At 40.9% G+C, this 20,755-nt stretch overlaps 3 long non-coding RNA genes across 3 annotated transcripts in view; 2 read left to right on the plus strand and 1 right to left on the minus strand.

The window, feature by feature from the left end:
- LOC144583673 (uncharacterized) overlaps positions 1 to 590 on the minus strand; it is a 7,285-nt gene extending 6,695 nt beyond the window's left edge. Inside the window, exon 1 of the long non-coding RNA XR_013537598.1 lies at positions 264 to 590. This is a non-coding gene — a long non-coding RNA (uncharacterized LOC144583673). The remainder of the gene's footprint in view (positions 1 to 263) is intronic.
- The window catches only part of LOC140708464 (uncharacterized), an 18,118-nt gene extending 10,634 nt beyond the window's left edge, over positions 1 to 7,484 (plus strand). The window contains exon 4 of the long non-coding RNA XR_013537596.1: positions 7,444 to 7,484. This is a non-coding gene — a long non-coding RNA (uncharacterized LOC140708464). The remainder of the gene's footprint in view (positions 1 to 7,443) is intronic.
- An 842-nt stretch (positions 7,485 to 8,326) lies between these two features.
- On the plus strand, positions 8,327 to 16,697 carry LOC140708080 (uncharacterized). Its single transcript, XR_013537599.1, has 2 exons — positions 8,327 to 8,437; positions 13,993 to 16,697. It is a non-coding gene; the product is annotated as an uncharacterized LOC140708080 (long non-coding RNA).
- Positions 16,698 to 20,755: the final 4,058 nt, after the last annotated feature.

Consider the following 20,755-nt stretch of genomic DNA (forward strand, 5'->3'; position numbering starts at 1 on the left):
GCCACCACGTCTCTGTTGCTAACTAAGAAAAATAGCCAAATATCCCACATTAGACACATGACCAGGAAAGCAATTAATTATTAGCAGTTTGCTGTTGTTATTATACAGTTACAGCAATTTGCCACTTCGGTTTACACATTTACACCTATGTCGGAGTAAATCTCCAATAAGATTCTGGCCAAAAACTAGTACTATTTCAAATCTTTTCCTTAGAATATTGACCTATTAATACGCATATTAAGCATACAGCATACAAGACATACCCTGCCTTGGTGTCCTCCAGATGCGTTGAACAAAAACCCTCGATAACTCTAGCCAATATGCTGTCAAACTTATATCAAACATGTATCGAGTAAAGCATTCCTAGAAAAGAAGCAGAAGGCAAAATACATCATTTCAATGTCTGGCATACCCTGTTTTTAAAACAAGACAGTGTACAACATATCCAGTTATTCCACTTCAAAAGCACAGTTTTTCTACCACATGTTTGCATATTTTGGTCTGTGTGTCAGAATAATCAGGCTCTCAAATAAAATCATTTTATAAGTTTGAAAACATTGTATGTATGGGCACATTTTCTAGAGTAGACAGTATAAAGAAAGGAGCAAGTACTCAACCAGCCATGTGGTTAACAACACTGTATAATGTGTCAGTTAGATCAATATATTGGACCAGAGTCCAAGTGAGGCATGCAGTGAGGCATTCTTGAAATCAGTGGGAGAAGCTCGCAGTGTTATGCGCTGGAATGTAGCCTGTGCATGAAAACAGGTACTGTGTCAATTATGCAGGTTTTAGAGTGAAATGTCCTGCTTGTGGAGATAGATGGTGACATATCTGTGCCAGATCTTGGAAATGTTACAGTGGTGCCTCACTAGACAGTTACCGCGTATGACAGTTTTTTCGCTAGACATTGACTTTTTGCGATTGCTATAGCAATTCGCAAAACAGTGATTCCTATGGGGGAATTTCGCTGGACAATGTTTGGTCCCTGCTTCGCAAACCGATTTTCGCTAGATGACGATTTTGACAGCTCCCTCTGCGCTTGCAAAACAGGTGTTTTCGGGGAATTAAGCTTCGCAAGACAGCGATTTAAACAGCTGATTGGCGGTTCACAAAGCGGCTTTCCTATGGCCGATCTTCACAAGACAACAACGATTCTTCCCCATTGGAACACATTAAACAGGTTTCATTGTATTCCAATGGGGAAATGCTTTTCGCTAGACAATGATTTCGCTAAACAGCGATTTCATTGGAATGGATTATCATAGTCTAGCGAGGCACCACTGTATTTCTTTTCTTTCTTTCTTTCTTTCTTTCTTTCTTTCTTTCTTTCTTTCTTTCTTTCTTTCTTTCTTCTCTCTCTCTCTCTCTCTCTCTCTCTCTCTCTCTCTCTCTCTCTCTCTCTCTCTCTCTCTCTCTCTCTCTCTGTGTCTATCTGTCTATCTGTCTAGCTATCTAGCTATCTAGCTATCTAGCTATCTAGCTAATTGTGAAAGAGGATAGCAGAGGAATCACGCGTGTTGATGCAGGGAATATTGACAGTTTTTACCTTTGAACCTTGTGATAAGAGATGGGCTTCGTAGTTATGAAGAAAATAACAGCGGCAGTAGATAACAGCAGAAATACTACATTTGGTAATGACAAGAACCCTTGGCTTATATTTAATCCATTTATATGGGTGCCCATCATGTATATAAATTTTGTCTCAGCTGTTTCCCTGTGTATTCTTGATTTGTAATGGTTCTGTTCTAAAATAGTGACTTTCAAATCTTCTACAGAGTGTACTGGTAGATTTTTGTCTTCTTTGTTTTGTTTTGTTTCTTTGAATTTTACCTGATATGCTTTCACAAACTAACATGGCTACCTCCTCCAGTACTACATCAGAAAAAGTATGCAAAGAGTAAAAAAACCAGTCCGGCATTTCACATTGAATAATCCCAATAGCAGTGTTAAATTTCCTTGTTCGTGCTTCAGGAACTTCATATTCATATCTGTGGCCGAGCAAACATCTTTGTATGTAGAAGGTCTCAGGTCTTAGACCTTGGCTTCTTCAGATATAGGATTGTGGCATGCAGAGAAGGTGCAGGACAAAGAAGAACTTCTCCCATCTCCTCTAGGGAGATTTCCTACCAGTCCAAATGGTCTGTTAGGTGATATACAGTAAACCAGTGGTTTAGCTCAGTATAAGGTAGCTTCATAGGTTCCCGTCAACAGCATTTGGAAGTTTGTAGGTCAAAAACTATATAGACTTGCAGATACCTCGGTGACCTGTGCTTCACCCTGCAATGGTTTCTGAATCATGATTGATTATATATCTCTCCCCTGTTCAGAAAAAGCCTAACAAAACATCAATAAATGTGCTAATAATTTTGTTATCTGAGGCAAATGAAGCCTCCGCTTCTAGATGCATTATATTTGAGGTAAAATATCTCAAAGGCACCTTTTCCTCGCAGTAAACAATCACAATAAACTCAGTTACATACAAGTTACTGCCCTCTCAGTGAGAGCCAAAATCAGGTGTCTGAGGCAGTTGCCAGTGTCAAAAAAAGGTGATAGATTTAGTACCATCAGGGCTTTTTTTTGAGTACAAAGTATATATTTGTCAAAACAGATTCTTTCACTCAGCTCTCTAGCATTCCAGCTAGGCATGTTAAGTGGAAAGTAAAGTGGGCTTAATTTGCGCGTGTGATTGCTTCAGGTGCAGATCTTTAAGGAAATCAAAATGCAGGAGCTAAAACAAGTTATCAGTTTCTAAACAATAACAGTAAATGGGTTATCAGCTTTTAAAAGATATGCTTTCTGAATACGTATTTATATTATAAAGTTTTGGATAATCTGAAAGTAAAAGCTCCCCTTTTTAAAATTATAACTATAAACACTAACAACTTGAGGGTCCTTGGAGCCAGAATAGAATAGAAAAACTACTTTTTCTGGACTACAAAAAGAGTGGCTACACTGGATGTAGATTCTGGGTATTGTAATCCAGAAAGTAACTTAACCAAGTCTTGCTTGTAGCTGTATCTTATTTTAAAAATCACGTTTTACACTCTGCCTTATACCATACTAGTTTCAATATAGTGATATAAACAGAGCTTGTTGGAGCCTGAGCATCTGCTTCAGGAGATACTTGCCTCACTCTGCCTAATGATAGGGCCAGCTTTGGGTACAAGATAAATATTAGTAGAATAATTTCAGTGTATCCTGTCACAGCCTTAATAAACACACTCCTGACTACTGTATATATAAAAGTGTTTCTCACATCTGTTATAAATAGGACTTGTAAGGATTCAAAAGCCATACTGTTGTTTTTTATTTTATCTTACTGTAGTAATGGTCTACATTTTAGTACATTATCGTATTATTACTTATACTGAAACAATTTTTTTCGAGACAATTAATAAACAAAACAAAAGGAAAGGAAAATAGTAAATCTCCTGGATACTGGTGCTCTATTAGCCTCACTTTTCTGTAAAAGAGACCTCCAGATTGCTGGCTCTCCCTGGCCCACCTCCATTTAGAATCTTCCCCCTTCAGAGACACCTACCATTTGGACAAAGAATGTGAAATAATGGGTCAAATCATATGTTTTTAAAGGGCTTGTTGGGGGGGAGGGGTGGTAGATGAATGAACCAATCAAGAATGTTGCCGAAGTGGGAGGGATAGGAAATTGCAGGGGGTGGGTGGCTTGCCCCACATTTGGTAAATATTAGTGCCCTAATCCACCATTGCATAGCCATGTGAACTATCCTTTTATTGTTCATTTTGCCCCCTCCCCCCCTTTTTTAAAAGGCATTTTCCAAATTAATAAAATGGATGCAAGGAATGAATTTGCTTGAAGGGATATGCTTTGAAGTCTTCTCTTTGCCCTCTCAGATGGATGGACCGATGAATGAATGGATAGATGAGGAAAGCAAAGGAACAGAGGGGGCAAGTAAATGAAAAATAACTGATGGCCTCGTTGTAACATCTGCTGCACAAGAGAGTGAAACCTGATATTTGTCAAGTCCCCTTATAATTCACATGAAGGGGAAGAAGGAAAACAACAGCAGCAACAACAACAAAACAAACAGAAGAATATTGAAGTAGGCTCTAGCTCCTTATTTAGAGTGGAAGTGGACAGTTCCTGCCATCATAAAGACACAAGACAAGAGATGTTTATTTGGGTGGGGATGGGGGAGTCCTATAAACCTTAGGACCACATTGTCCAACCAGTACCCTCCAAAGGTAGTTCACTTTCTACCATCCTCAGCCAGACTAGTTGGGGGTGATGGGTGTTGTAGTCCAGCACAGAGACCTTTGGGTAGTGTATATAAACTAAATAAACAAACAAACAAACAAACAAACATATTGGAAAGATATTGGGCTGGCTGCTTTAGCTCTATAGATGGTTTAACAATTGAGCTGCATTTCAAACTTCCACATAAATGAGAAACTGGGGACAAGCATCAGCCTTGTCCAAATGGTGCAATTCTTGAAGAATTTCCAAGAAAATAAAATGATAGTGGTTTGCCTTTAGGAATGAAGTCAACCAATGCACAATTGGATATCTAACTATTGCGTTTGTTTGTTGTGTTTATAATTTGCCTTTCCTTCACAGTGGTGTAGGTGGCTTTCCTCCCCTCCCCCTTTTAACCTCAAAACAACCCTGTGAGGTCGGTCAAGCAGAGAATGAGTGAGTGGCCAAAGGTTACCCAAGCAGTTTTATGGCTAACTAGGAACCTCACTAGCCAATTCAATGTCCTACATTTGAAGTAGGCTGAAAAGGTGCAAAGCAGGCAAAAACTAACTGAACATCTGCAGAGCAAGAGGTTAGGGGTTCAAGTCCCTATTGCACCTCCTTGATGGTGGCTGGACTCAATGATCCATAGGGCTATTTCCAACTCTGCAAGTTCTGTTGTTGTTACTACTGCTGCTGCTACTGTACAACCAATTTGTGATTGTACTCCCTACCTCTACTATTCTTCTGTGACTAGTATCTCAGGGAAAAACCATCACTTTGGACAACTGTTTCAGGAAAGTTGGACTACAAATGTTAGAAAGAAAATTAAAAAAAAGAAAGAAATAACCTAGCTGGGGTGAAGAAGCCAGAAATAGATCTATTGCAGGCATCTGGATAATTTGCTGTGTATCATCAAGGGCTCCAAACTCCCGTTGATTCAACCACCTCCACAAATGTGGTTGCTGAAATCACGAGTAATTGGAGGAGGCAGAAAGCAGTTTGTGTGTAAGCTCCAGTTTACATACTGGAGAGAGAGAAATTTCTGGAGATACTATTTTGCATCTTATAGACCACAGGTTTATTATGGAAAATAAGCCCATTTCAGCCCAAATGGTGGGGTCACAATGTGCTGTCTCAACAAGCAAGTAAGTCCAGATAAAAATGAAAGAGAGAGAAGACCAAAAAACAATTTAGCAACAGAGTTGCTAAGGACTGTCAAAAGTAACTTTCTCTTGATGTTGGTGTTGCTGTTGTTATGACTATCATTACTATAATTATTCGGTAAGATCAGACCATGTGGTTGATAGATTAATATGAACCACAATAACAATTTTTAAAAGTTTGTGGTGCACAAAGAAATCGATCTTAGTCTCCTTGCACATGGGAGACAATGACAGTGTTGTTGTTGTTGTTTAGTCGTTAAGTCGTGTCCGACTCTTTGTGACCACACGGACCAGAGCACGCCAGGCCCTCCTGTCTTCCATGTCCTTCTGGAGTTGGGTCAAATTCATGTTGGTAGCTTCGGTGACACTGTCCAACCATCTCATCCTCTGTCGTCCCCTTCTCCTCTTGCCTTCACACTTCAGGCTCTTTTCCAAGGAGTCTTCTCTTCTCATGAGAAGGCCAAAGTATTGGAGCCTCAGCTTCAGGATCTGTCCTTCCAGTGAACACTCAGGGTTGATTTCCTTTAGAATGCATAGGTTTGTTTCTCCTTGCAGTCCAGGGGACAATCAAGAGTCTCCTCCAGCACCACAGTTCAAAAGCATCAATTCTTCAGAGGTCAGCCTTCTTTATGGTCCAGCTCACACTTCCATGCATTGCTACTGGAAAAACCATAGCTTTGACTATGCCAACCTTTGTCAGGAAGGTGATCTCTCTGTTTTTAAGATGCTGTCTAGGTTTGTCATCGCTTTCCTCCCAAGAAACAGGTGTCTCTTAATTATTTATTTATTTTATTTATTTATTTGATTTTTACCCCGCCCCTCTAGACCATGTCTACTCGGGGCGGCTGTTGTCCCAATCTGCAGTGATCATGGAGCCCAAGAAAGTAAAATCTGTCTCTGCCTCCATATCGTCCTTTTCTGTTTGCCAGGAGGTGATGGGGCCAGTGGCCATGATCTTAGGGGTTTTTTGTGTGTGTGTTGAGCTTCAGACCATTTTTTCCACTCTCCTCTTTCATACTCATTAAGAGGTTCTTTAATTCCTCCTCACTTTCTGCCATCGGAGTGGCATCATATGCATATCAGACGTTGTTGATATTTCTTCTGGCAATCTTAATTCCAGTTTGGGATTCCTCCAGTCCAGACTTCTGCATATAAGTTAAATAAGCAAGGAGACAATATAAAGCCTCATACTCCTTTCCCAATTTTGAACCAATCAGTTGTTCCATACCCAGTTCTAACTGTTGCTTCCTGTCCCACATATAGATTTCTCAGGAGATAGATAAGGTGGTCAGGCACTCCCATTTCTTTAAGAACTTGCCATAGTTTGCTGTGGTCCACACAGTCAAAGGCTTTTGTGTAGTCAATGACAGTGTACTGTTACTCAAAGAGCAGCTTCCAAGTAGCAACTGCACACACACCAACTTCTTTCTTATGCACATACAGCAACTCCATCTCTACCAATTCTTTAATATATTGTCACTTTTGTGATGTATCCACTGAAGACATGGAGGAGATGGGACAAGGGAACACATACCTTTGTTATGGGAACTTCACCAACTTGGCATCTCTCAGCCCTTCCCATCATTCCATTTACAGATCACCAAAAAGAAGAAAATGTCTACCAACAAAGATAACAAAAGAGGAGAATATATTTGCATGACATTTGTGAATGCCAATTTACATGTGTAGCTGCCAATACCGAAATCATTGTTATAATTACAATAAATACATACAATACAACTCACCCTAGTGAAGACTGTGGGCAGATTATCTGCGTGCCTGCCCAGACTGCTGTCCAAGTCCTGACTTTCAATGGGAATCTTCAATATTTTGCTGTCCTTTCACAGTTCTTTATCTGTTTCACTTGGCAGCCCTACAAATACAAGACACAATGAAACAGAAGTCTGATCTGTTGGAAGTAGAATGCATGGACATCCAGTGCAGATTGTTCCCTCCAATTCGACTTTCTGTAAAGAACAGCACTTATAACTTTGCACCTTACTCTTGCTACCTGTTTCACAAGGTGTATAGCCTTACATTAAACATCTAATTTCTTTACAGCTGTTTACTGTTAGCTGGCTGACTAGCTCAATAGATTAGGCATTTGGCTGTGGAGCCAGAAGTTGGGAGTTTGATTCCCCACTGTGCCTCCTGAAGGGAAGAGCCAGCCTGTATGACCTTGGGCAAGCTGCACCATCCCAGGGCGCCCTCAGAAGAAGTGAATGGTAAGCTACTTCTGAGTATTCTCTAGCTGGAAAACAAGGACTCAGGAGGTTCAAATCTCTGCTGAATCATGGAAACTCACTGGTGGTGTGGAATTGATAATACTCCCTAAATATCTCACATACCTTGAGAGCCCTGTTTAGGTTGTTATAAGTTGGTTCCAGCTTTACGGCACAACAATACAATTTACTGTTAAACCTAATCCATTCGTTAAGAATCTCAGAGTTCCCTTGTCTAAGCTCCTTCACTCACATGGCTCTTAAGGTTTTCCATCTGCTTCCTATCCCAGGCTACGCCATTCTATTCTACCTGTCTCAATGTTTCCTCCAAAACGAACTGTCACCATTTGTATTCACACCAAATTGTGGAAAAGTTAATTTCTGGATTATGGCTCCCAGAATCCCACAGCCAGTTTAGGGTCACAAAGGAGGGATTCTGAATGGTGCAGCTTCCCAAAAGTAACTTTTCCAAGCGGTAACGCCCTTCCCTTCATTAACATTTCTTCTCCAAACACAACTTTCTTTGTGAGGAAAACCTGAGTAATACAAGGATATATATAAAAACAGTTTTGAAATAATTGCATAAGCTAGAAAGTTTTAACATTTTTGTTCATATGAAAACCAACAAATTAAGATTGATGTTCCATTCATATTCCTCCAGTACTTGCTATGGGGAAGCTGATATAACCAAGATCTTTCCCTTATCCAGTGTTTATTTGGTTTTACAATTTCCCTTTGTCCAGTCTGCAGATACACTGAGGAAGGAAAGGTGAAAGGTTGGAAACCAAAGTCTGCAGACGCCTTGGAGTACCAGACTGAAAACTTCATGGCTTGTAAGTGCTTTTGTTTCTCAAGGCAAAAAAGGGAGTGAAGAGGAAGGGGTAGTGGCTGCTCTCTTAGGTAATGCAAACCATCTCCTTCCAAACCTAGAGGCATGGCCAGGGTGGCAGAAGTAACAGGAGGTGGGAGAGGGTGGGTGGAACAAAACCTAAGGATGCTACATCCTGACTCTAGGCTAGTTCTTCTCAAAATCAACTTTCCACATATAAGCATGCATGCTTAAGCCTTGTCAGATACAGTATATATAAATGAAGCATCTATGTGTGTATGCATGCTTACAGTTTCTTTTCAGAAGAACTAGCCTAGAGTCAGGATGCAGCATCCTTAGTTTATAAATATATAAAAATAGGAGCTGCACACTTTAAGGCTTACAATTTAAACAATAGAGATGGTGTGTTATGGAAGTGGGTGAATGGACTGGTCAGTTCTGGGGGGAGGGAATGGGTCTCCATGGCAAGACCCATCACAGCATTGGGTTTTTTTGTTTGTTTTCCATTTCCAATGGGTTTTACACAGTTTCTTTGCTTTTGGGGTCCCCCCCCATTTCCGATGGGTCTTGTGGGGTTTGTTTGCTTTCTGCTTTCCTTTTTTTAAAATTTCTGATGGGTCTTGAACAGTTTGTTTGTTTGCTTTTCTTTCTCCCCCCCCCCCTTCAGCCAGAATGGATTAATCATGTTTCTGATGGGTCTTGCAGTGTTTTTTTTTTTTTTGTTTGTTTGTTTGTTGGGGTTTTTCTGGTGGTTTTTTCCTTTGGCCCGAATGGATTAATTGTATTTCAGTGCATTCCTATGGGAAATGGTGCTTCGACTTATGACCATTTCAAGTTACGACTGGAGTTCTGGAACCAATTAAGTTCGTAAGTTGAGGCACCACTGTAATTTTGTTTTAATTCTCAATTTTTTTCCTAACTGGAAGACTATGACATTTGCAAAATGTGCTAATTACTCACAACAATTGGCTGAAATGAAATTCCATGTTCCAATAGTTCCTCAGTAGGAGCAAGATGCAACCTGACAAAGGTGGAAAATGTGTATGGAAGGAGCAATGATCAAGGTAGGGCAGAGGTGGGGACCCAAGTCACAGGACTCGTTGTCAAGTTGGACTTCAGTTGCACGGATGACTTGACTCAGTTCCCCCCCCCCCAATAACTTGGCCTCTACTCACGCACCCACCTACCTTTTTTTTCCCTGAGGAAAATAGCCTGTTTTTAATTGGGACTCAGAACTTGGGACCAAAGACTTGGACTATGGTTTATTCTTGAAGGCTTTCACGGCCAGAATCCGATGGTTGTTGTAGATTTTCTGGGCTGATTGACTGTGTTCTGAAGGCTTTTCTTCCTAGCAAAGCAAAGCAAAGCGTGCTGCTTATATACCGCCCTATAGCACTTCAAGCACTCTCTGGGCGGTTTACAATTTAATTATGCAGGCTACACATTGCCCCCCCCCCCCAGCGAGCTGGGTACTCATTTTTACCGACCTCAGAAGGATAGAAGGCTGAGTCAACCTTGAGTCGGCTACCTGGGATTTGAACCCCAGGTCGTTAAGACAGTTTTAGCTGCAGTACAGCGGCTTAACCACTGCGCCACGAGTCTCTGTAGCTGGCATTTTCAGAGGACTGGAGTTAGAAGTAACAGGAGTTAGAACTCTGTCTAACTCCTGTCCTCTGAAGATGCCGGCCACAGAGACTGGCGAAATGTTAGGAAGAAAAACCTTCAGAACATGGCCAAAGAGCCCGAAAAACCTACAACAACCCCTTGGACTTTGGATTGGTACCAAAGTCTGGGACTCAAAGGCTTGCCAAAATCTCTGCAAGTGAGTAGGAAAGGTAGGGCTCTGCTCTCAAATAGATAGCAGTGACAGATATTTTGCAATTAGCCAGTTGCTGCAGGCCAAGGTCTCCACAGAATTTGGAAAAGTTACTTTTCTAACTACAGCTTTCAAAACCCTCACATGTGTTGCTTCAATTCAGTCTGTTTATGGACTCTTTTTCAGGTGGTTGGGGTGAATGACGGGTCTACTCCCCCTTTAGCTCCCCTTCCTGAAGCAGGTGTGGATTTCAGCCTGACCTGGCTTTACCTCCTGCTGCCAATTTATTTAATACTTGACATATGATAGGAGCAAAACAGGAAGAGTGGAGAGAAGTGAGAGACACAGAATCCAAGGAGTGGGGTAGGGGATTATAGGAGGATTAAAAGGGGGCATTGGGCCGTGTGGGCTAGGGGTAGAATTAGCCCTTCAAACAGTGAGTGCCTTCCAATTCAGGTCTATCCTCCATCAGTCTTTCAAACATAGTATTGTCTTTGATAAAGTAGGAGACGTGTTCAGCCTTGTTTACTCCTAGGCGTAGCCCAGTGTGTAGGGCTTTTCTGAGGATTACTAAGACACAGTTCTATATCAACACTTGAAATGTGCCATTTAATTGTTAAGCATTATTATTCATTAGCCAAGGAGATGAAAATAAATTTAAAAGTATGTATAATCTGCTGGATAGCTTCATCGTTTAGGTAGAGGTTGGGAGTTTGATTCCCCCTGTGCCTCCTTGATAGGGGTTGGACTCCATAGGGTCCCTTCCAGCTCTGCAGTACTAACATTAATCATGCTGTTCTAATTACTGTAGTTTTATTTGTGCTGTTATATTTAAGGCAGACAAGAACATCAAACACTCTAAGAGGCAGGAAGCAGCTTCCAGAGGAAGTGCTGGTGCCAAGCTTCCATCTCTTTGTGTTTGGACAACATATTGGGTAAAACGCAAAAGGGCTTTTCCTGCTGCCCAAAAGACAGGGTCATAGCTGTCAAATGCATGGAAGATGTGTAAGAGTATTACCCTGCCCTTGTTAGTCTGTTACAGCCTTTCCCAAGGAGGTATGCTCCACATGAGTTGGACTATGATTCACACCCAAGCAGAGACAACAGATAATCAAATACAAAACACAAATGCTAAATGCCAGACTGTTGTAATTATGATTCTAATGCATTTCAGTGCTTTTATAGAAGCATCTGAAATCCAAACATGATACAAGCCCGACAATTAGAATGAAATGAACCGTACAGAACTGCTTTCTAATAATAAACCTGTAAAAGGCAGAAGAAAACATTTGAAGGACAAAAAAAGCAGTACAGTAGTTATCCATGATTATTGCCCCACTTTTTAATGCATCTTCTTCCATCTAAATATGTAACTGTTAAAACTTAATCTTCTGAATTCCAGTCTCATCAGATTTCATATATCCATTCATATACTTTAAATTCCTTTTAAAACTTTTCCTCATGGCTCCAGACTAAACAACGTCATCAAATTTTATTCATGTATTTTAAACTCCAGGAGTTATTATAGAAACATCTGGAGCCCCATGACTCAGTCATCAAACTGATCATAACTGCCTTGAGGTGGAAAATCTACGTTTTTGCTAGCCATGCTGGATGGGGAATTTGGGGATTAGAGTTCTAACAAGTGCTTTTTCCAAGATCTTGCCAGTACAAAATTCTGCTGGTGCAACTGGCCTTCCTGGCTGGGAATGATGGAAATTGCAGTCTGAAACCTTTATAGCCTTAGTCCCATGGCCATTGATTCAATGACATTCAAGTTGTTTTCATGTGGTCTTATGTTGCTGCTTTCCTCATTGGGCTGCCAGGATCCACCTGTTTATTTGGCAAGGAGAAGAGATTATATGAACATGGGGCTGGGGCTCCTAAGAATGAAAGAGAGGAGTGTGTGTAGAAAAGAAATGTGTAAATTAAAATGTGATTAATAGATGCAGTAGCACCAATTTTGGGAAGTGCTGTAGCATTAAGCTCCCACCAGGTTTTCAGGAGGAACAAAAAGAAGCAAAAGAGCAAGGCAAAAGGGGAGCTCCATATGGATAGAAGCAATGCAGAACCAATAGTTAATAGAGAACAAACAGAGAACAAATTCTTTGTCTGGAAGGGCCCTGAATTGTCTTTCCCACACAATCAATCACAAGGACACCTGAGAAGGTAAATCACATTAGCAGAGTTGCATGTGATGAAATTTCTTTAGCATATTTTTTTTTTTTGTCTAACAAACTGAAGATCTGTCTGAAACCAACAATCGCCACCCGGGAAATTACTGTCTACAGAAGATTTGTGAATCTGAGGCATCTGGCAATGTAGGCTTTTACCTCTGAAAACTGAAGTTACATTGGTCAAAATTTTGTTGCGATCTTATGCTGGCATAATGCACTTGGCATAATTTTTGGAGACAGGTTGCCTCATAGTGACTTTGGTCAACTTTTATTATGCTCCACGAAAGTAGAAAGTTTTTCATTTTAAACCTCTTTGGAGAGGAAATGCTACAGAAGATCCAGAAGTTGGAACAGCTAAAGCTGTTTGTATCCTGACAAGATGAGAGCACATGTTTTCCTGTTGAAAGCTTGATTTTTTATTGTTTTATTGAAATTTTTACTTGGAAGCTAAACCCGTTACATTGTTTGAGTCAATTCATTATGTTTGACTCAGATTGTTTAACTTTTAAAAAGTTGCCTTAAGTTAAGAAATCATCATAGACAGCATCTGTTGCATGCTGAGTTGCACAACTTAGTAAACAACATATAATGTCTGCTGTGATTTTTGAACTTGGGCAATTCAAAAAATTACAGCTTTTATATTATAATTGCAGGTGTAATTAACAGGATTTATATTAGGCTTACAGTTACTTCTGAAACAATTTACATCAGGCCTAATGGTGCCAATGGAAAGGTAATGCTTTCAACTCCAAAGAAAATATTAACTTCCGAAGAGGGATTTTCCACATGGCTACAAACAGAGAAAGTATGTTAAATTCACCTTCCACTTCTGCTCCCATTCTATGAATCCTCACACCCCACATTCAGCTGATGGAGCTTGCTTTTTTCAAAAAAAAGTGTAAAATCTGTGTTTCAGTACAGTACTTACTTATGTATATGTAGCTTGCTCTTAAATCCTTGAGAAGGTTAGATATTGGGCATACTGTATATTGAAATAAATGGTGCCATTTGAGGCAATGACCTATAGAGGGCAGCAAAGAAAAAGAGAGAAAGAACGGGATTTTTCTCTTTCCTGCAGCTTCTCTCTTACCACATGATGCTAACTGTGGTCAACTTGGAACTTAACAGGCTGTATACAATGGTGTATATATTAGCATATGGATCGCTGTTGGTACAATTTGATTCAAACCAAATGATGGTGTCTGCACATCTTTCTACTTACATCAATCCATCCTGCCCATTTAAGAGCTATTGTGCACCTTTCTGGCACAGTGTTAGGGCATATATTCTTTTTGGTATGATTCAGCGTGGTCCCAATTTAGTTCATTGCGTATCCTGTGTGGACGGTTAGCCTGCACCCAAATGGAACTGTGGGTGGCGCTAACTGAGGAGATAATGCTGTGACATACTAGGTGGGTTGTGGCATTAAAAGGGAAGGCAGAGAAACATCTCCTCTATTTTCATCTTCTTTTTAAAATACTGTACTCCCATAACCAGAATAGCGCAGTTTTAATATCATGCTAGGTTGATGCATTGCCATTTTGATATCCCACTTATTTTATTTAGGAAAAAAGAAAAGTCACCCCAGCCCCCTGAATGGCAGCCACAAGAAAAAGCAGGAAAGAGGGCTATGTGGACTCCGTGGAATCCCTTCTCCACAAGGCGGCAGAGCCCCAGCTGAGGAGAAAGGTGTGTGTGTGGGGGGTTACCTCCTTTCCTTCTCTCCCCCTTTACTCCAACGTTTCCCCCTTACACTGCAGTTGTACTGCAACCTCCTTAGTTGCAAGTAAACTCGGTAAACTTACCCATGGGTAAACTGGGTAAATCGTGCTCTGTGTGGACCTGTAGCATGATCTGCGGTGTAGATAGAAGGATAACTCAAGTGAGAGTTAAAATAGATCTCTTAAGAAGCTTTTAAGCACTGACTGGACTGCGCCAAATTTCCCAGTGTGGGCAGGCCTTATAAAACTTAATTTTTGAATGACAGCCTCTGATTCCCCCAGCCAACAAGTCTAGTAATCACGCTGGCTGGGGGGCTTGGGGAGTTGTAGCTGATTTTTTTTTCCGAAGCTCTGCCTCCAGCCCATTATGGTAGTCTTCCTCAACTATAAACTTCAGATGTGTTGAATATTAAGTTTTGATGTCACTCAACTAGCATGCTTCATCCAGAAACTCCACCTCCCTTTCTCCATGAAAATACAAGGAATGAACTACTCAGGGGAGTGAATCTCTTGTTTCTCCCGCTACTCTCCATTCCCCTCAGCCAAATAGGCCCCCACATTATTGCCCAGCAAGCCTTATTTCTTACTTTTCCCAGATGTTAGGCAGATGATGCTTTCAGGATGGGAGAAACCTTCCTATTAGTACCAGTTTTGCACCTACATTCCAATTAGTTGGATCAAAAAATAAGATGCAGCATGGCCAGGTCTGAATGAGGAAATGGTTTTATCCAGTGTGGTAAATCCTTTGCTACGAGTGGATTAAATTAGAAAAGGTGGGAGCCAGGATGATAGGCTTTGTTTCCAAACTTCTGCAAGCTTCCCTCCCCTCCTGCCCTTTCCTTCATCTCTTTTTTTTAAAATTCAAAGAACAATGATTGTAAACCCATGACATTTTGAATTTATTTGATGTGCTTTAATTTAAAACAGACTCTAATACAATTCAATACTTGAATTAAAATGAAAATTACTGCAAATTTTTTGGCTGCACAGAACTCTTCTGCTGCCAGGCTGAAAAAGAGGCCTGTATAATTCAAATTTCCTCATCTTCACTTATATTTTCTGCTGCCAAGCTGATGAAGAGTCCTGTGCAGTTCAATAGTTTCATACCTTTAATCACCTGCAAAAATTACTTCCATAAAGCAGGGATCAACCACCCCAAATCTTGTCTGTCTGTAGGGCCATCCATAACAATCCCCAAAACTTGATTTTAATTTTAATTTTAGATTTTTTTGGTCACAGTCACACTGTGGAGACGATAAGGCTTCAGCTTTTCATGGATTCTGATTTGCTGGGTTGCAGGTTCCTCACTGGGAGATGCAGTCTGTCTCTTTTAAGTATCTCAAAACAGTAGCAGGGCATACACACTCTGATTTTTGCCATCGTTCTCCCATATCTAGTTTTATACTTTCCACTATTTAAATTCACCACAGTGCCTCTAATGTTGTGTCATTTCTAGGCAATGTAAATAGGACATGTTAGAGAAATGAAGCATGGAAAATGTAAATGACATCTAGAGGTATCAGCCAGTGGTGTTTGGTGTATGGTGGTTGGTATGTACCATCAAGTCTTCTCTGACTCATGGTGACGCTATGAATAAGCGAATTCAAAAATGCCCTGTCCTCACCCCCCTTGCTCAGCTCTTGCAAGCTCAAGCCTGTGGCTTCCTTTAAGGAGTCAGCCCATCTTATATTTGGTCTTCTTCTTTTCCTGCTACCTTCCACCTTTCCCGGTGTTACTGTGTTTTTCAGAGAATCCTGCCTTCTTGTGATATGCCCAAACTAGGACAACCTCAGTTTCATCATCTTTGCTTCCAGAGACTGCTCAGCTTGATTTGATCTAGGACCCACTTGTTCATTTTTCTGCAGGCCAGGGTATTTTCTACCTTCACTGGTAGACGAGCCCACCAGGAATCATCTGGAGAGGAGTGGGGAATCACGGAGGGCGTTTTTGCCATGGCTCTCTCTCAAACCTGTGTGTCAACATACTTCCTCATTGCAATGGGAGATATTTGCATCATTTGCTTCAGACCAAACAGCACCGAAAACAATCCAAATAGCGAGCGATATGCCCTTCTGGACATACCCTGAGCCCCTAAAAGCCAGTGTAATGTAGCAGTTAGAATACTGAACTAGGACTCAGGAAATCTAACTTCAAATTCCCACTTTGACTGTGAAGTTTACTGTATGAGGTTGTTGTGAGGAAAACGTGAAGAGGAGAGCCATGTATGATACTTTTATCTCACTGGAAGAAATGTGGGGTATAAATGAAGCAAAGAAATATATTATTTATCCTGGCTGCCCCATTCTGGGCCCTGAAGATGGATTAGTCTACAGCCTACATAAGTGCTAGGGATGATGGGATTTGTAGTCCAACCTATTTGGATGTCAGCAGATTGGGGAAAGGCTTCTCTAAGTCTGAGATCCTGCTATACAGGATCTCATCACATCTCTTTTTTGGCCTAGTTTCTTCCCAACATCTGCCAGTGTTAGCTGGAGGCCATCTATTCGGTCTTTCCACCATCACAGGATAGGACCTTTCGTGAGATCTCCCTCAGACTGAAGCCCTTCTGTGGGCCTCTCTTTATTTTGTGGAGCTGTCAATCATCTGCCTATCAAGAAAGGTCTGAAGCAGCTGGTTGGAACAGTATGATTGCTTTTTTATGGGCGGAAATTACATTCTGGGCAGTAAAAAAACAGACACAGCAGATGTGGGGAAATGAGTCTTGGTAGGTGGGAAGAACAAATTACAAATGGGCACAGGCTGCAGGCTGCTGAAGCAATATGCCCAGAAAAGACTTGATTAAGAGACATGCTAGATACAGTAAGATATGAAAAGCTTTTGCTAGATACAGGTTAGAACATCAGTGAAAGGTATTTTTCTTTGTAAACTAGACTATGTAACTAACACTAATCTGCAGAACGATCTGTTTCATAAACCTACTGGACTCCAGAACTCAATTCATAAAGTATTATTTAACTGGGCCTGTTCACTTTTCCTCTATACACACAGAAATAATAAACAGAGTTCTCTTTTTTTAGATACACCTGTCTTTCAAAATCTGGTCCTTCCTGATGTGTTGGTACAAATGCCACTGCCCTCAGCAAGAAATGTTAGCTCAGAAGATGGGAGTTGTCACTGAACACATCTAAAGGACAACATCTTGGGGGACCCTGAAATATGCTTCAGAGAGTACATCTCCTTTCCTACTGAGTAATCACAGCTACCTCCCATAACATGGGGATGAGAAGAGTCTCCCAGTCATGAGCACAGTTATTAGACAGAGTGAGAGACAGAGTACTTTCAGATAAAGCTTTAATCCTTACGTGCCTTATTACGGCCAAAAATTTTGGGATGAGGTGGCACCCATCCACATTTGCTCCATCAATATTTCAATCATGCATTCAGCCCGGCCTCATTCATGGAATACACACAGGAGCTAGACAACATTCTTATCCTCCATTTATAATTCCATGTACTGTATTCCCATTGCTTCTTTTATCTTTCTTCATAACATGGAAAATGTTGCTGCTAGGTGCCATCAAGTCGGAACTGACTTACAGCAGTTCTGACAGGGCTTTCAAGGTAAGTGGGGTATTTAAGGAGTGATTTTACCAGTTCCATCCTACCAGTGAGCTTCTCTGGCTGAACAGGGATTCAAACCTGGGCCTCCTGAGTCCTAGTTCGTCAATCTATCCGCTATGCCATACTGGGCATCACTTAGAAAATGTAAAGAGGGGGAAATGGAACTGTTGGACAAAGCCTTTTGACTGAGTCCTTTCTCTGGTAGCAATCAGAATCAATATTTCAGTATTTGCTCTTCACTTCCACATGTTAAGGAGAAAGGTGGTAGGTAGGTAGGTAGGTAGGTAGGTAGGTAGGTAGGTAGGTAGGTAGGTAGGTAGGTAGGTAGGTAGGTAGGTAGGTAGGTAGGTAGGTAGGTAAGTAAGTAAGTAAGTAAGTAAGTAAGTAAGTAAGTAAGTAAGTAAGTAAGTAAGTAAGTAAGTAAGTGTTATTATTGCCCCTTTGACACAATTCCATCAAGGACCTCAAGATGCCAGCACTGGTCTTCATTTTGACTCCACACACAGTAACTCTGCAAGGCAGTTTAAGAAATACACCCTTTTTATCCAGCCTTTCCTCAGGTAGTTCATGGCAGTGTACATTGTTACTCTTCCCCTATTTACTCTCAAAACTTTGAACTGAGAGAAGATGACTGGCCCCAAGACAGATGAGCTTTTGTGCCTGAGTAGAGATTTGGAACCAGTCTCCTCAGTCCTAGTTGAACACTGTAATGCTTAAAAAGGTCCCTTGTTGAGCTTCAAGGATATTTTTAACTCTACTGTTTCTATTCAAGCCCGATATTATTGTGGAAAGGGAAGGGATCTTTGTGGGCGTAGATGGGAAATGCAAAGGGTTCCTCAGTTAAGCATATCAGGGATACTTTGAAGCAGTGAAGGTCTTGCCACAACAAAATGGTTAGTCTTTAAGGCCGGACCTAGCACATGTTCCCTTCCGGATGTTGTGGGAAAACAATTCCCATCAGTTCTAGCCAGCATTTCAAATGGAGAGGAATGATGATACTAGCAGCCTCACAGCGTTTCTGGAGGGCAACACAGTCTTCATCCCTAAGCTGGTGTGTGTAGTAGAACTTGATCAACATTGCTACTCTTCCAAAATCAATTTGGGCTGCAATCATCCAATTATTGTGAGTAAGCCCCATATAAGGGCATTATTTTGAAAGAATATGTATTATTAAGCTGTTAGTGGAAACATACTCTATGCTGTCTCCAATCCATACCGACTAACTTCATAAGACTGCTGAACTCCAGGCAGTGAAAGTGTTCTTGAAGTAACAGATGTTTCTCAGTTTTATATATTACAATTACCATTTTACAATAGTAGAATTTGAAGTTGGGGTGGGGCAGGAGATGGATGGATGTGGAAGAAAATGCTCAGCTGGTATTTGAAAAATAAGTAAGCTGTCAGGAGAAAAAAGCCCAACCGTTTCCTTCCCATGTCATTCTTATGAAGTATAGACAAAAGAGTATGATGGACTACCAGAAAGATAAATAAGTGGGAACTATATTAAAGAAAGATGTTCTTGTCATTATAGGGGACTGGAATGCTAAAGTAGGGAGTCAAGAGATAAAAGGAACAACAGGTAAATTTGGCCTTGGAGTTCAAAACGAAGCAGGGCAAAGGCTAATAGAGTTTTGTCAAGAGAACAAGCTGGTCATCACAAACACTCTTTTTCCAACAACACAAGAAGCAAATCTACACAGGGGCATCACTAGATGGGCAATACCGAAATCAGATTGATTATATTCTCTGCAGCCAAAGATGGAGAAGCTCTATACAGTCAGAAAAAACAAGACCTGGAGCTGATTGTGGCTTTGATCATCAGCTTCTTATAGCAAAACTCAAGTTTAAACTGAAGAAAGTAGGAAAAACCACTGGGCTAGTCAGGTATAACCTAATCCAAATCCCTTATGAATACACAGTGGAAGTGAAAAACAGATTTAAAGAACTAGATTTGGGAAAAGAGTATGACAAGGTTGTATATTGTCTTCCTGCTTATTTAACTTATATGCAGAATACATCATGCGAAAGGCTGGACTGGATGAATCCCAAACTGGAATTAAGATTGCCGGAAGAAAAATCAACAACCTCTGATATGCATACGATGCCACTCTGATGGCAGAAAGTGAGGAAGAATTAAAGAACCTCTTAATGAGAGTGAAAGAGGAGAATGTAAATGGTCTGAAGCTCAACATCAAAAAAACTAAGATCATGGCCACTAGTCCCATCACCTCCTGGCAAATAGAAGGGGAAGATATGGAGGCTGTGACAGATTTTACTTTCCTGGGCTCCATGATCACTGCAGATAGTGACAGCAGCCACGAAATTAAAAGACGCCTGCTTCTTGGGAGGAAAGTGATGGCAAACATAGACAACATCTTAAAAAGCAGAGACATTACCTTGCCAACAAAGGTCAGGATAGTCAAAGCTATGGTTTTTCCACTAGCGATGTATGGAAGCAAGAGCTGGACCATAAAGAAGGCTGACTGCTGAAGAATTGATACTTTTGAATTGTGGTGCTGGAGGAGACTCTTGAGAGTCCCCTGGACTGCAAGGAGATCAAACCTGTCTGTTCTGAAGGAAATCAACCTTGTGTGCTTACTGGAAGGCCAGATCCTGAAGCTGAGGCTCCAATACTTTGGCCTTCTCATGAGAAGACTCCCTGGAAAAGCCCCTGATGTTGGGAAATTATGAAGGCAAAAGGAGAAGGGGACGACAGAGGATGAGATGGTTGGACAGTGTCATTGAAACTAACAACATGAATTTGTCCAAACTCTAGGAGGCAGTGGAAGACAGGAGGGCCTGGCATGCTCTGGTCCATGGGGTCACAAAGAGCTGGATGCGACTTAATGACTAAACAACAACAACAACAACATTAAATCAAGTCTGAATTTCCTGTGGACATGAAATGACTAGACAGAGGCACATAATGAGGAGACAAGATGCACTATAAAATGAAATGCAGTAATGCTGGGAAAAGAGAAAGGCAGCAGGAAAAAGGAAGACCAAATCTGAGATGGATTAAATCT

The sequence above is a fragment of the Pogona vitticeps genome, chromosome 6 (genome assembly GCF_051106095.1).
Source record: "Pogona vitticeps strain Pit_001003342236 chromosome 6, PviZW2.1, whole genome shotgun sequence".
Lineage (NCBI taxonomy): Eukaryota > Metazoa > Chordata > Lepidosauria > Squamata > Agamidae > Pogona > Pogona vitticeps.